The sequence below is a fragment of the Rhodamnia argentea genome, chromosome 9, assembly GCF_020921035.1.
Source record: "Rhodamnia argentea isolate NSW1041297 chromosome 9, ASM2092103v1, whole genome shotgun sequence".
Classification (NCBI taxonomy): Eukaryota; Viridiplantae; Streptophyta; class Magnoliopsida; order Myrtales; family Myrtaceae; genus Rhodamnia; species Rhodamnia argentea.
In genome coordinates, this window is record NC_063158.1 from 22221854 (window position 1) to 22237986 (window position 16133).

General features: G+C 41.1%; 1 long non-coding RNA gene and 1 pseudogene across 1 annotated transcript; both read left to right on the top strand.

The window, feature by feature from the left end:
• LOC115733990 overlaps positions 1-1117 on the top strand; it is a 126316-nt pseudogene extending 125199 nt beyond the window's left edge.
• A 7-nt stretch (positions 1118-1124) lies between these two features.
• On the top strand, positions 1125-1470 carry LOC125316669. The gene is made up of 2 exons (XR_007199761.1): positions 1125-1238; positions 1357-1470. It is a non-coding gene; the product is annotated as an uncharacterized LOC125316669 (long non-coding RNA).
• Positions 1471-16133: the final 14663 nt, after the last annotated feature.

A 16133-nucleotide genomic window follows, 5' to 3' on the forward strand; every position in this document is an offset into this window, starting at 1 on the left:
GAAGATAGTCGATGGTAGTCTGAACTGAAGTGTATAGTTGGTTAATGTAAACACAGAGTGGCATTGGAAATTGTATGCGTCGTAACGATGTAATTTCCTGTATAATAACAGCTCAAACAGCAAAATTGCAGTGTGATGGATAGCTGAACACGCCATGAACCATTGGCTGGTGTTGTGGTCTCCATCAGCAAATTACAGGGTGAGCTCTGTGGTTCTTGGTTTCGTATTAGGTCGACCGATTGCTTACTGATGAACAACAAGATTCACCTCCAGAAGATGCGGACTGGACATTCTTTTCGCTGCGACGCCAAATCTGTTCGACTCTGTCTGATTAAGTGCGAGACCGATATTATCGGCCTATTCGTATGGATTTAAAATTTATTTTCTGTCTAAAAAAGGCAAGAAAGCAGAGATTTTGGCCATATTTCACTGGTTCCATGTGCCTCGCCTTCTGTTCCTGGAACATGTGGCACAGTTGGACTTTCTGAGCGTACTTTGCCACGAGAATATGTGGCTTCCCCTACCATTTTTCCCTGTTACTTCTGCTCTTCACAACAAAATGGAATTCAAGCTTTTGACAATTGACAAACTTTTCTTGGAATCTCTGGATTGTTACTTACATTTGTATCCACCCCGGGCTGCAAATATACTTCTGTGTGGCACTGTTTTATCTGAAGAATAACCTCGTTGATCAGATTCTCGAGTACACATGCTGTTTGACATTTCCAAAAATGATTCTTCTAGATTTTAATGTCGACAGGCTGCAAGACTTTGGCACCCAATCATCCATTCTTGGGTTGGACATAGAAGTTGAAGTTACAGAAGTTTCCACCTCAATCTCTGGTGTACCCACACAGGATGCAGATTGAATGTTATCAACGATACCATTATCCTCACAGTCAGGAATTGCCTCAGGAAGGCGAGTTTTTGACCCCTGGTGCTCGTTCATCTCTGAAGATCTCTCTTTGCTTCCAATAATCTTCTTCCCACCTTTTTCTCCCTCAGTCATGGGTGAATGATTAAAGACATCAACCTGTAGTTGCAATCACGAGTCAAGACTTTTGTTTCAGATGTTTCCTTTCAGTCAAAACTATAATCTCATGTATCGAAGAACAATCCGAGAACAAGTATTCACGCGTCTTCACTGCCATCCATCATTTGGATGATATTTGAAGTGGTTAAACGATATGTAAAGTATGGCTCACTTCATCACCGCGGGCATCATTCACCACAGAGAGGTATTTGTTATGGGGTGAATATACGTGATCCACACATGTTTGAAGACAGAATATCCAAGTTAGATTCCGCATTAGTACCGATCTATTATCTAACGAACTATATAAGTTTCACTTACAGTTTGTCAAAGTTGAGTTTCTTTGTCTTGCCTTTGCCAACCGTATCAAAGCTAAAACCCATTGTGTCATCTTCCGCCACAGACGACGGTTTCCTGGAGGTAAGGAACTCCTCTCCAAATGCGGCATCTGTCGATATTGGATTTAACATTGAGTTATGACCTACATATCAGACTATCGTATAACATAGCCAGGAATGGTAATGAACAATCTTCCTTTTAACAATGAACAAATGCAGTACGAATTGGGCCCGGCCCGATGACGATCGGCGACTCGCGGCCCGATCAAACTTCGGGCTTCCAACTTGGTCAAAGGTGGCCCAAAGACTTGGCGACACTCTGAGACAGCGGCATGGGACCCGAGGTAGCTCCTGGCGGTCGCCGGTGGCCGGAACAGTGGCTGGCCGGCCGTGAACAGCCCTCGGGTAGAGGAAAACAGAGCAACACAGATCTTTTGGGCCTGAATTGGGGGGTTTCGGGTGGTTCAAGGCCGGGGGAAAAACTCTGCCAAGGTCGGGTGGTGTCCGGAGAAGCTGCAGGTGGCGGCGACGGCGCCGGCGGACGGCCGGAGGCGGCTGATCGAGGCTGCACAGAACCGGCGCAGCAAAACAGGGGGTTCGGGTCAAAACAGGGGAGGTTTGGCCGGGGGGTAATCGAGCTCCACAGACTTCAATCAGCCTCCGGTGACCTTGGGGGACGGTGAGGGGTCGAAGGCCGCCACTGGGGGTGGTCTGGGATGGCCGGAGTTGGCCAGAGGGCGGCGGTTCCGGGCGAAGCAGCAGACCGACGCAAAACAGGGCAGGCGGGCTTCAGGCGGCTGTTTACGGCTTCCGGGGCGGCGCGCGGCGGTGGGACGGCGTCTGGGGGTCGAGGGGAAGACAATGTGGTCGTGGTTGGTGGTCGAAGGCGGCCGCAAGGGGCTGGCGGGGCTTGAACAGCCCACGGACGCGAAACAGAGCAGGAGCCCGCCGGGGCTGTTTCGAGTCCGGCGGCGGCGAACGGTGGTCGGAAAAGTGGCGTCGAGGTGGCTGAGCGATGGTGGGGGCTTGAGGTGGTGGTCGCAGGCGGTGGTCGCACAAAAATCCACGGATGAAAGAGGAAGATGTGTTCGGTTAGGGGGGCTCGCGCGGGTGAACAGGGGAGGAGGGAGGAAACCAGCGGGAGAGAGAGAGAGAGAGAGAGAGAGCACACTTTGACTGGTTGACTGGGGTGGGCTGATTTGACTGAGGTGGGGTCCACCGGTCTCTTCGAAATTAATGAATTTTATCTCACATGCATAATATCCAATGGCGATTTCACAATTTGATAAATCGAGACTGATCGGATTTTTGGCTCAACCGATTAGGAATAAAATTTGAATTTTCATGGGCTAGGTTCGGTCCGGAAAAAGTCTAGGCGCGAGGATTAAAATCCTAAGTCACGGTGACCACGATTTCGAGACCCAATTGAAATCGAATGACATTTCGGGACTTGTTCAATTCGTCACTTTCGTCCTTGCGATCCAAAATTTGTACTTTGCCAAAATTCAATTTTCTTCTTTTTATTGAATTCAGGCAAATTACATAATTCGAATTTCCTAGGCATCACAGCATCATACATCAAACAGATACGACATGATGTTGATACATCTTTTATGTAATCGGGAGTTTTTTCGGTCTTAAAAGTGACTATCATCTCAAAGAATATCATTGTCCCATTTCATTTGACTCGAAAAATGTTCAACTCAAACACGAAAATATCTGGCTAGAGCGGATTGTGAACCCTACTTCCGGGCTTGCGGCCTTCCGGCAGTTAATTCGGTCAAGTTACCGGGGACAAAGATGTCAATATCCTCTTTAGAGGATACTATGGTGGATTTAACACGAGCTTTCCTGGAAAACTATAATGGAAGAAATCGGACTTGAGACAGAATTGCAAGTAAAAGTTTATAATCTCACCCGAAAAGGCTATAATTTCACCAACAGCGAGCAAATGATGGAGAACGTCAAAAGATTTTTCGCAAAGTATGAACATATGTGTTGATCAAGCGGTACATTGTAACATACAGCAATTGGGAGAGTGTCCAATGTCTCAACGCAAACTATGTACAATCGAACAAATGATCAGTCATTTTACCCGAGTTGAAAGTCCATTGGATAGCAGAGGAGTGATAACAGGGGCACCCCGTGTGGGAAGAAGGTAAATTTTTTAGTTTTTTTCCCCTCCGGTGGGAAAGGGTGGCAACGGGAAGCACATAACGGACACATTGCTAACTCATTGTAAACTACTTTCAAGTGAAGTACTTGGGATTGTCTCCCAACCTGTTGAAGATTGCATAAACCCCGTGATGTTACCAAGCACGGAATGTCCGATCAAAGAAACTAGAGTAAGAAAAAGTAAATCCTTACCAAGTCTCATTTGGAAGTGCAGAGGCTAGTCTTTTGCTGCTAATTTGAGTAAGCTTTCTCCTAGTTGATGGATGGTTCTAGAGGAGATCGACTCTTAATTTCCTCTTATCTCTTTAAAAACTTTGACCATCTCTACGGGTAAAGAAAGAGGACAATATATAAGCTGCAGTCTCTCTGCAAATCCAATGAAATGCATCCACATGATAACAAAAACTCAACGAACGAGTGCATCAAACCGACACTCGGAAGAACAAGCATTTACGTCCTTGAATCATTGAGCTACGGATGCACATGCTTTCTAAAATTTCATAAAATCAACTATCAACAGACCATGTTTCTTGAAAGGAGACATTCTCGTCCTTGTAATTTGCATGGCTGAAACTTTCGGGTTTTTTTCCAATTTAATTTTTTTAAATTAAATATTTACGAAAATATTTTTTAAAAATAAATATATACCGATTTGGGCCTCGCTCGGCGGTTGGGTCGCCGAGCGAGGCCCGCTCGGCACTGGGCTGCCGAGCAAGGTTTGCTCGGCGGCTGATCGCCGAGCGGCCGGGCGATGGGCCCCGGCAGCCCTGCCGCCGAGCGGCTAGGCCCCACCCGGCGTTTTTTTTTTTTTCCTTTTTAAGTGTTTTAATTATTTATTTTTATAATATTTAGTTTATTTCGTATTTTTTTAACATGTTATATTTATTTTGTTCATAATTTTTTTTGCGAAGCTTATGTTTATAACATAATTAGTAATAATTAATAGAAAACATTGTTAAGATCTATAATTCATAAATAATGTTGTAATTATGTAATTAATTGAAAATATTCATAAAAAAAAATTGGTAAAATATATGTTGGAAAAAAAAAATGCGAAAACGAACACGGAACACAAGGATTTATGTGGTTCGATTAAGGTGATCTACGTCCACGGATGAGGCAAAACGAAATTGCACAATGATCAAGGAGAGTATAGATTACAGAAGTCGATTTTCGATCGAACAAAAGTACACGGCTCACTCGTCTCTCACATAAGGAAAATCTTCAATAGCAAACGAAAAGAAACTCTACCCGCAGTATAAAAAATAGGGCACAAAAAAAAAATTCTCGGGGGCGTTGCCCCCGAACCCGCACGCAAATCTATTCGCACCGCAAAGGAGATTTGTTCGCTTGCTTCGAGTTGAGCCTATCGGCCCAATTCTCCGCATGATGAACTAAATCTCAATTTTTCCTCCACTTTATGGGCCGCACAAAAATATGTCGAGTCGGGTGATAAACCGGACCGGGTACATAAAATTCAAGACATATTTAACAATATATGAAATTAATTGAAAATATTCATAATATAAAATTGGTAAAATATTCATATAAATAATATTGTAATTATGCAATTCAATCGGCTAAAAAGATTAAAAGAAGAGGAAAGAGGGAAAGGAGGGTTCATTTGATATCAAGAAGTAGCACCGATGGGAGAAAAATGGAAAATTGACAAGGAAAACAGCCTTTTTCCCACACAAAAAGAAAAGCCCGGCTTTTTCCTAAAAAAACGCCGTTTTTCTTGTAATTATGTAATTAATTTAAAATATTCATAAAATGAAATTGGTAAGATATATGAAAAAAAAAATGAGATTTTCATAATATATTCATCTATTGGACAGACATAAATCCAACCGGAAGGTGAAATGGTGATGTGTCAACAACCGGCGGATAGGGTCGACGATATCAGATCGGGCTCAAATTCGGTCGATCGAAGGGAAACGGCGTCTTAATTAATATACATTGCCGTTGACGATAATGAACGATGGATTTTTGCGATTGGGGATTGTGTAGATGGGTTTTTCTATTTTTTTAGTATTTTGGGGATTTTTTAATTGCAGCTTTGTAATTTTGGATTTTTAGAAATTATGAAAATCTCAATACTTAATATAAGTATCAATAATTAAAAAAATACGAAATGAAACAAAGTTGGTAAGATATATAAAAAAAATATGTTGTAATTAATGTTAAAATTTATTAAGATCTATAATTAATAAATAATATTGTAATTATGTAATTAATTGAAAGTATTCATAAAATAAAATTGGTAAGATATATGAAAAAAATGAGATTTTCATAATATATAACAATCGTCAACCGTAATTACATATACTAATGATGTTGTCCTCCTCTATGACCTCCCGTTCCGCAAGTAAGTCGTCTCCGTTGTTCGGGAAGTCTAGTATTGTATGGACGTCGAGGACGAGAATCCGGATGACTAGGATGTGTGGATGACGAAGGCATATCTTTCGCAAATATGCCCCGTCCGGATGGTACATATCCAACTGTATGAGGGTACTGAGAAAAAGGAGAAAAATCGGATCCATAAGGCTCGGCAGAAGTAGCCGGAGTCTGCGGCAGTGTATTGTCGGGATATTGAAAATCGGATCCCCTGTGAGATGGGTCTGCAAACCGTGAGAACCCGGGAGTGAAATCGGACCGGCGAAATCCCGGAGTGAACCCCGGAGTGAAATCGGACTCGCCAAACCCCGGAGTGAACCCCGGAGTGAAATCTGTCATATGATACTCCAAGGGATATGGGACGACATGACCACCTGGATGATCTCGAGTAGCCCTCCGCATTGGCTGAACAGTCTCGGGAGGGTCATCATCCTGCGGTCCAACGGGTCGTCTTAGTAGTTCTTGGTTGGGGCGGTGGCATCATTGTTATTCGTCTTTCCTCATTCTGAGCGTATAGCATTGCCCTAGCTATATTCCCCACAGCTGCCTAGGAGCGACGAGATGGGTTGACGTTATGTATGGTATGCAAAATTTGTTCAACGCCATCACCCCGGTAATGATATCAAAATTAACAAAAGTTATGAAATGATAATATATCACGTTACTAAAAAATAATTAACGAATGAAATTGAAAGTATTTGCATGAATCGTTACACCCATTGCGGCCTCTGGAATAGAAATCCACCTTCGGGTATGTCTACGGTACCACTCCATATATCCCGAATGATAGTGAAGTGCCTCCGTTGCGGGATCACCATTAACAATGTAATCGATACGACGATCCCACATATCAATGCACCGTCTGTGTTTACCTACCCAATCCTTGCCAACCGGCCTTAATTCAATATCATGCAACGCGGTATGATCACGCGGACGAGTAGGTATTGGCTGCTGCATACCGAACCGACGAAGTACTCGATCTAGATAATACCACTCAACTATCCGAAGAATGATGAGTGGGACACGAGCCCTCCAACTATCTTGTCCCTGCCGGCAGTAATATGGTAGAGCCTCTAGAATGTCATTGGGGTATGGCTCCCAAATAATCTGGTATGGTAATAAAACATATTAAATTAAATCAATAATTAATTTATAAGCTAAAATTATATTAAACTTGTTGGTTGCTATCATTACTTACGTCTTCTGATCCCATTCTATCAAGTTGATAGCGCAAATGTGGCAACGTATGTGTAGGGACCTCCGTTGTCGGTAAGCCTTGACTCCATTTGCATAAAGAAAAAAAAATGAGATTTTCATATATTATACGCACTGCGAAAAATTAATGACTGATGAACTAAAAAAATAATAGATCACTTACCGACTACCAAGAGGTGCATCTTCTAAAGGATCACGATGCGCCAAGGATGGGGCGACACATTTGAAGCGCTCGCATGCCCAAATCTGCAATACATGTAGGGCACCTCCAATTTGATGCTTTGATGGATCGGTTGCACTACATAGCTCCCGATATAACCATGCAAGCGCTGCTGAACCCCAACCGCACTGCGTAGGGTTATTGAGGTCCGCCAACAGTGGAAAAAACAGCAAACTAGCCCGTGCCCCTGATTTATCCGAAAAAATACATCCTCCAATTAGACGGAGAATGAACGCCCTAGCATGTTGTACTATCATAACGTCATCGGCATCCGGAGGGAGATCATCAAAGTGTTCTCTCAGCCAACTTAAGTTTATCTGCGTCCCACGCAAATTAGGCGGGCGAGCACCAAGTAGATCATCACGGAGAGTACCCCGGTTAAAATCAAGTACGCCCGAATCGCACGTCCATCTATGGGCAGCCCCCGTGATCACCGCTATATCCTCAAGCGTAATCGTACATTCACCTTCCGGCATATGGAAGGTGTGGGTCTCGGGTCTCCACCGCTCGACCAACGCAGTAATCAAATGCCAATCTAACCGAAAATACACCATCATATAAACTCCATAAAATCCCGAAGCTTGAAGATACGGGAGTATGCGTTCATCAAGTTCATCCACGTGCAACATGGATCGCCGACATCTAAGGAGTGCATTTTCATCTGCCTGTGAAATGTGATATGAACTGTTAGCAGCAATTTTGATATTGGGGTTACGAATGGCAGATGAACTACTAAAATTCTCAATTACCCGACCGTTCCATACGGTCTCTGATCTATGACGGGCCTGTCGTGTAAGTAGTGAATCATCCTCGAGTCCCGGTTGAATATGAGTCCTTTGTGCCATATCTACAATTGTCATATTATGTCCATCATTAAATTGACATATCTAATGTACATATGGAACAGAAGCAATGAATAAATATTGTGCAACCGTGATATTATAACATCATAATAAATTAATAAATGCACATGCGGACGCCTAAACAAAACCCGAATGCAACGAAGCAAGATGATCCAGGACATCATAAAAACAAACATCACATAACCGAAAACCAAATTACACAACGAGTTCAAAGAAAACGGATACATCAGATCCGGGTTCGAAGCTTACAACAAAAGACTACCAAATGGAGTCCCACAGTCGGGTCCAAAATACCCCTAATCCTAAGAGGGCATAAAAAGGTAGATAATATAGCTACACCTAGAGGACAGGCCTACTATCCTCGGTTAAGTCCTCATCGGCTATCGGGTCGTAGTCCATAAAAGCGTCTCACACTTCATCCTCCTCAAGGTCAGCCTCGGCGTTCGGTAGGGCCTCCAACTCGTCCTCCATCTCGGGTTCGGACTCGGAAGGTTCTCCGGGCGCGACGTCCGCATCGGAGGGCTCGACGATCCGATCATCTCGCGGGGGTTTGGGGGATTCCGACCGCTCGCCTTCAAGCTTGGGCTCGTGGTCGCACACTTCACCATCCGCGGGAATCGTATTAAACCCGCCCGGAATAAGACCATTAGGTACCTCAAAAGTTCTAAGCGGTCCATGTTCTACTTGTCCCTCTCTATAGAACCAAGCTTGATAGGTATGTGGGACCCAGTCATCACCCCCTTCATCGACCCACACTATGCTTCCCTTCCTAATGTAGACCTTATCATCACCTACCGGGAATTCGGTGACCATCGTATCAATGTCCATCGGTACCCCAAAACGCTTTGGCGGCATAGCTAGAGGTTAGGGTCTGGAAAAGGTTGTACCACAACGGGGTGAGATTTCATCTCAATAAGTCAACCCTAAATTGTTAATACGGCGGTACTACTTCCGAACAATTCTAAAATGCGTTATATACAGTCATTAATAATCAAATGACGATACATCAACAACAATTCAAGAATTAATATAGAAGTGGAACTAGACTTCATATTATATCATTTCAAGCAACATAGATTCATAAGTCTATAATATAAAATGTTAGGATAGTCACAGAGATTCTCAACTCGATGGGCGGGCCCGCGTATTAACACCTCAACCAATCATCAAATATTATTTCGCACATCCAAAATCGAGTATTAAATGCATCAATAAAGCAAGTCGTCCTATCCACGACTACATTCTATAACCGAACATAACTCATCCTAATTTACTTAGCCTTTTATCAAGAGTTACGGTCGAAATTCGGAATTTCACACCACCTGTGTGCACAAGTACTCCTATTATGCCCCGATTTCCCACATATCGAGCAATGGATGCGGGAATTGCTACAACTCGGTGTCCTCCAGTCCATCTCATTACGTATACGTGATGCACGGGGCCTTCCTTTCTTCCTAATGCGTCTTGGGTCCGGTACTAATGGCGGTGCGTCGGGTTCGGACCATTACTCAACATGCCCCAACGGATAAAACATATACCGATAGCATCGAAGAGTTTTATCCGGCGTGTAGCACTCATCTACGTACGGCTCGTAATCAATTCCATATGCTTGACATGCTGCAATTACGTGGGAACATGAAATTTTAATCTCTTGAAATTTTCCACATGTGCACGTTCGCAGGTCTAGGCGCACTATCTGTTTATGGCCCCCCGATCCTCTTGATCCGTCACGTCCAGTTTTAACTTCGAAAATCCCTCCATCGTAGTCGAAACATGTAACTTCGTGCCTATTTGCACGTTGATCTTTTTCCCGAGTGTTTGACCAGCAAAATGTGTAAATACATGTTCTTGGTCCTTCTGCATCCCGTACTTTGTTCTTCTTGTATCAAAATAGTGGACCAATTGATAGAATATCTTCTCCATCATAGCTTTTATTGGCGGACCACGATAACCCTTCAGCATGCCATTGATCGATTCAACTAAATTTGTTGTCATCGCTCCATATCTTCTCCCTCCATCATAAGCCTTCGTCCATTTGTCCCTTGGAATCCGGTCACACCATGCAGTTGTGCGTGCATCCATACCCCTAATTTCGTTCATGATACCATCGAACTTTCGCTATTGATTCGCGTAAGTTGTATATTACAATAATAATTAGTACTTCCTTCTCAAATATTGTCAATACGTATTTTCATCAAATTTTAAAATTTCAAAATTCACCTGCCGCTTTAATAAGGGCTTTGCCTTCGGCATTTTTGAATTGTCTGTTATAGTTGCTTACAAGATGACGAACGCAAAATCTGTGGTGGCCATATAGAGGACGCCACCCTGCTGTCTCCATTGCTCTTTTAATCCCCATATGTCTGTCCGATATTACACAAATATTGTCCATACTAGTAACATATGTCCGCAACGGAGTCATAAACCGAGTCATAAACCAAGTCCAATTATCAATATCTTCCCGATCGACTACAGCAAATGCCAACGGGAATATATGGTTGTCGCTATCAAGTGAGGCCGCTACAAGGAGTGTTCCTCGGTATTTCCCGTACAAATGAGTACCATCAACAAATATCACGGGCCGACAACTTGCGAAGCCTTCAATCGTCCGCTTGAAAGTCCAAAACATCCGGTTGAAATCGGTGCAGCTTTGATCTACGTTCATGTGATCATCGATCACAAAATAAGAACCTGGATTCCTTACCATCATTTCGGTCATGAACTTTCTCAACATACCGTACGACTCATCCCATCCTCCAAAAGCTTCGGCAATCGCCATTTGTTTAGCTGCCCAGGTTTTACGATAAGTAGGTTCGAAATGCAGCTTGTCTTGAATCTCCGCCATGAGTGCCTTGATTCTGATATCTGGTTGGGTGGTAACCATTGCTTTTATCTGGCTGCATATGTATCTCTGATCAAGTTGTCGATGGTCCCGTGACATTTGAGGATGACTACATGTGTGTGGCCCATTATACTTAACTATTTTCCAAAATAGGGTACCCGTTTTGTAAGACGCGCGGAGTCTCCAATTACATGGTCCATTTCGATTACCGCACCTTATCACATATTGGGACTTATTTGTGACATTGCTGCGAAAGTGATGATTTCTTATCGGAGAGTACTCTTTCGCAGCCAACCGTAACGCGTCCCGTGATGGAAATAACATACCAACATCAAATTCTTTTGATGGATCAAATAACATACGTCCCGGCTTGGCTCTTATATCGACTTGCATCATATCAAAGTCGATCTCTGAATATGGCGGCGGATGTACCAATGGCAATATGGGATTACTACAATGGGTGTTGTAGTAAGCCTCCATATTGTCACCTCCGATATCTTCCTCATCATTGTCATCACTGTCTATCCATTCATCATCTTCTTCATCGCTATCATCTCCATCATTATCATCATTATGATAGGGGTCCACGTACTGATTATGCACTCCAACTTCATCTTTATCGATATTACAACCTTCCTCGCCTGAATCATTTATCACTTGGTGTTCAGCTATGGTTGCATAAAACTGTAAAAACCCCGTAGCACCAGTCTCAAGTGCAAATTGCTTGATCATCCTAACGGTACCATCATCACGCACCTCCGTGATGTCGTATATGACACAATTCGATGTTAAAATCGGGAATCTATATATCGCCTTATGAATATACTGGTTGGGTGTTATATTCAACGCGCTCTCTATCGTAGCACGTAACTCATCAAATGTTGATATGTTTGCAAACTCGAACATGATAGATTGTCCGCCTTCGTAATCATGTCCATATTCTGTTTGCACTATTCTACCTCCCCAGTATACAATCGCAACTAATGAAGATGACATTCTGCTAAATAAAGAAATTACAAATTATTTCGCACATACAATTCAGTAAACATTGTCCCGAGCTCATTAACAAATTAATATTATAACAATTAATATATCAAATGAATTGAAATAAATGTATCATATATTCCTAAGGATTTGGATGGGGAAATAAAAAAAAATTCAGAGCCAATTTGTCAAAAAGGGAAAAATCTTCATTTTAAAAAGCACGGAAAGTCAAATTACTGAAATAAGGATTTGCCCAGTTAATTGTGGCCATTTACTATTTTTCGGGATTTCTCGAAATTTTACCCCTTTTTTTTTTTTGGAGAAATTTTCCCATAAGAGAAAAATTGTTATTTTTTTAAAATCGGCAACCCAATATCAATAATAGTCCATGGCCAGTTGATTTTGCCATTTACTATTTTTCGGGATTTCTCGAAATTTTACCTATTTTTTTGGGAAAAATTTTCCCAAAATGCCAAAATTGTTATTTTCTTTTAAATCGGGGGCCGAATATCAATAATAGTCCATGACCAGTAGATTTTGGCCATTTACTCTTTTTCAGGATTTCTCGAAATTTTATTCATTTTTTTGGGAGAGATTTTCCCTGAATGGCAAAATTGGGGTTTTTTCCTAATTTATTTTTTTTAAAAAAGTATTTACTAAATTATTTAAAAAAATTTTGATTGTGGCCATTTACTCTTCCACGGCCGAGCGAGGCCCAAATTTGTAAATATTTTTTTTATAAATTAATTTACTAAATACTTTTTTTACAAAAATTAATTTGGAAAAAAACCTGCAAAATTCTTATTTTTTTAAAAATCGGGGGCCAAATATCCATAATATTCTATGGCCATTCATTGTGGCCATTGCAGCATTGAATTGTTCAAATTTTCAATGTTTTTTTCCTATTTTTTTTTCTTTTCTATGCTTTTTATCAATTTTTAATTTTTTTTATTTTCTTTTTCCGAATTTCCAAATTATTTTAAAAATTATTTTTTTTGACCGGGTCAAATTCGGCCTGCAATTCTCGGGTCATCTGATAACCTAAAAATGAATATGGACATAATTGTGAAAATGAGTCCAAAAAAAATTTAATCACATTAGTCCAAACTTTTTTATTTTCCTTGTCTCCAAGTACGGCTCTACCTGTTAATTTTTTTTTTAAATAGAGCGCTACAAAAAGCCATGAAGGAGAACACGATACCATACTTCGACATAGGGTAAATAAAAAAATTCGCCCTAATCTCGTTGATTTTTTTTAATCGGGTCAAATGCGGTCCTCACTTCTAGTATTGGCTATCCGATAACCCTTTTTTTAAGTTATTTTCCTAAAAATTCATTTTAAACTTTTAAAACAATATTTACATTCACAATAATTTAAAAAAAATTACTAATAATCTATATGTAACATAAATGATTCAGATATAAATAACAATCACATAAATAAATCTACACTTACCAAACCGCAAAAAATAATGAAAAAGAAATTTACCTCAAATTATCGAGAGAGCGCACGCACCGAATGAGGAGCTCAAACTGTTAAGAAAAAGTACCGAATTAATTTAAATATTAATATAAAAATATAGTACTAACAACATATAAATAAAAATTCATACTTAACTATAAAGAAATGTGTCTAAGGGAGAGCGTTTGAAGGACAGTAAGAGCGTCTAATAGAGAGACAGTTTGAAAGAGGGAAGAAATGAGAGAATGTTTTGAGACGGACGAAGAACGTTTGAAAGAGAGGGAGAGCGACAAAGCGTTTCCAAAAAGAGAAGAAATGAGAGAAGGAGAGGAAGAGAGAATTTAAAGAAGTGAAGAGAGGAGCAGCAGCATTTTGCGCACTTCAGGCGTCGACGCCGCAGTGCGCAAAATGCGGGGATAGCGGCACGAGGAGGAGGGGGAGGGGGCGGCACGGAAGAGAGGGGAAGGGGAGGCGCCACGTAGGGGGGGGGAAGGGGGGGCGCCGCCCGCTCGGCAGCTCCATTGCCGAGCGGGCAGGGTGGGCCCCGGCCCCAGCTCGGGCAAGGGCCGCCGAGCGAGACCCAAATCCGTATATACTTATTTTTAAAAAATATTTTCGTAAATATTTAATTTAAAAAAATTAAATTAGAAAAAAACCCGAAACTTTCCAATCTTATCTTAACATAAATCTCTGACCTTCTGAGCGTACGTTGCCTCCAGAATATGTGGCTTCTCCACTACCATTTCTTCCCTGTTACTCTGCTCTTCACCAAACGTGGAATTCGAACTTTTGACGATAGTTAAATCTTTTCTTGGAATCTCCGGATTGGTACTTATGCGGTGTGGTTAGACGGAGATAAATGACGTAATAAATGATAAGAAACTACTAAAATGCACATGATTATGAATTAAACTAGCAGTAAAAACTATATAAAATACATGACAAATATGACTCAGAAAAATTATTATAGGATTCAAACGGGGGTTGACTGTCGATCACGTGGACCCACACTTGAGAACAACATGATCAACGACCTCGATATCGGTGAAGAAAAGAATAACAAGTCTTTATTTCTTAACGTGATCAGTTACATTTTTTTTTTTTTTTTTGGTAAGGACGTGATCAGTTACATTGACCTTTGATAAGTACAAGTCTTTAATTTAAGTGAAATACTCACTATTTAATATTTTGCGTCTTTATAAAAGATGAAACTTCAAAAAATGATTAACATTCACCGATGCCTTATATTATTTCAGGAAGCTTTGTAGTAAATTTTTTTTTCTCAGTCCAATATGGAAACACTTTTGTTACCTTACTTTAGATACTGATTTACTACGCAATTATCTTTCCTACGTGTAGTGAACACATATTAACTAAACCTGTAAATCACGGCGTGTTTCGGCTGCACATATATTTTTAGTACGCTGGAGTCCTACAGAGTGTTCAGATAACTCTGAATATGCTTGGTAAGAGAGATTTTCAATGTATCTCGCCAATTTCATGACTTGGCATGTAAAATTTCTCAAGCTAGATTAGCATCAGACTTTGCAGCACTTTTCAAATGAAAGTTTTTTAATTTTTCATTACGATATTCTGAAACTGCTAACATTTTCGCCACCATCTATTGCTACAGGTTGCAAAATCACAAACTGTTAAAAGAAAATGAACGTGGGTGCAGCGGCGAGGACGATGGCTTCGACATCATTCACGACAATGACAACAGCATCTACAAATGGTGGCTTCAAAAAAACAAAAAAAATTGATCGGGGTCTACATCTTTCTTGTGATTTCAAATGGTTTATAATTAGTCTATTCTAAGTCCGGAAATCATTTGTTTTGACAACTTGCATTTTAATATATGTTGCATTAGCCATGTCACACGTAGAAGCTTTCTTGGAAGAACAGGTTCTGGGAAGATTCCCAGAATCATCATCTCCTAAACTCAAAGGAAACAAAACAAGAGTTGACCCACGCAAATCCATCGTCTTCCCACATCCCCAGTATAAGGACTCACCAAACGAAAACAGCCCAAAAACAGATACTTGAGTATAATTTGTCAACCAACTTTTGATTTTGCCCTCAATTTTCGTCGGTCACCTGACATCTTAACTCCATGGTACCACTTTCGCACCGTTTAAATTTTGAAGCTCTGATACCACTTGTTCGGATTTGGTATCGATATCAACGCCGGATTGTGCAGGGGCGTGCGATTTTGATACCACTGATGGTTTATGATTTGGTGTGCAAGTGCATGTGTTTCTTTGGGACATATTTCAACGAATTAGCCATGTAAATGTCTTTGCATTTGTCAAGCATTTCAACTCAAACTTTGAGAAAAGTAGTAATTATATTAGCCTCCATTTTTGACCTTCCTCAGCCACAGTTTTCTGAACTACAAGTCTTCCTCTTCAACTTGGACACTTGCTGCTGCACATGATTTTGAATATCCTTCCTTCGATCTGAATTTCCACGTCATAGGGAGCGAGCCATTTCCTTATCATCTAGAAAATGTTATGGTTTGATTGGTTTTCTTTTCCTGTTCACTGCACCATTATTTCCTCATGACGTGGCCTCTTTCTCATCGACCAATATCATTCCAGCTTA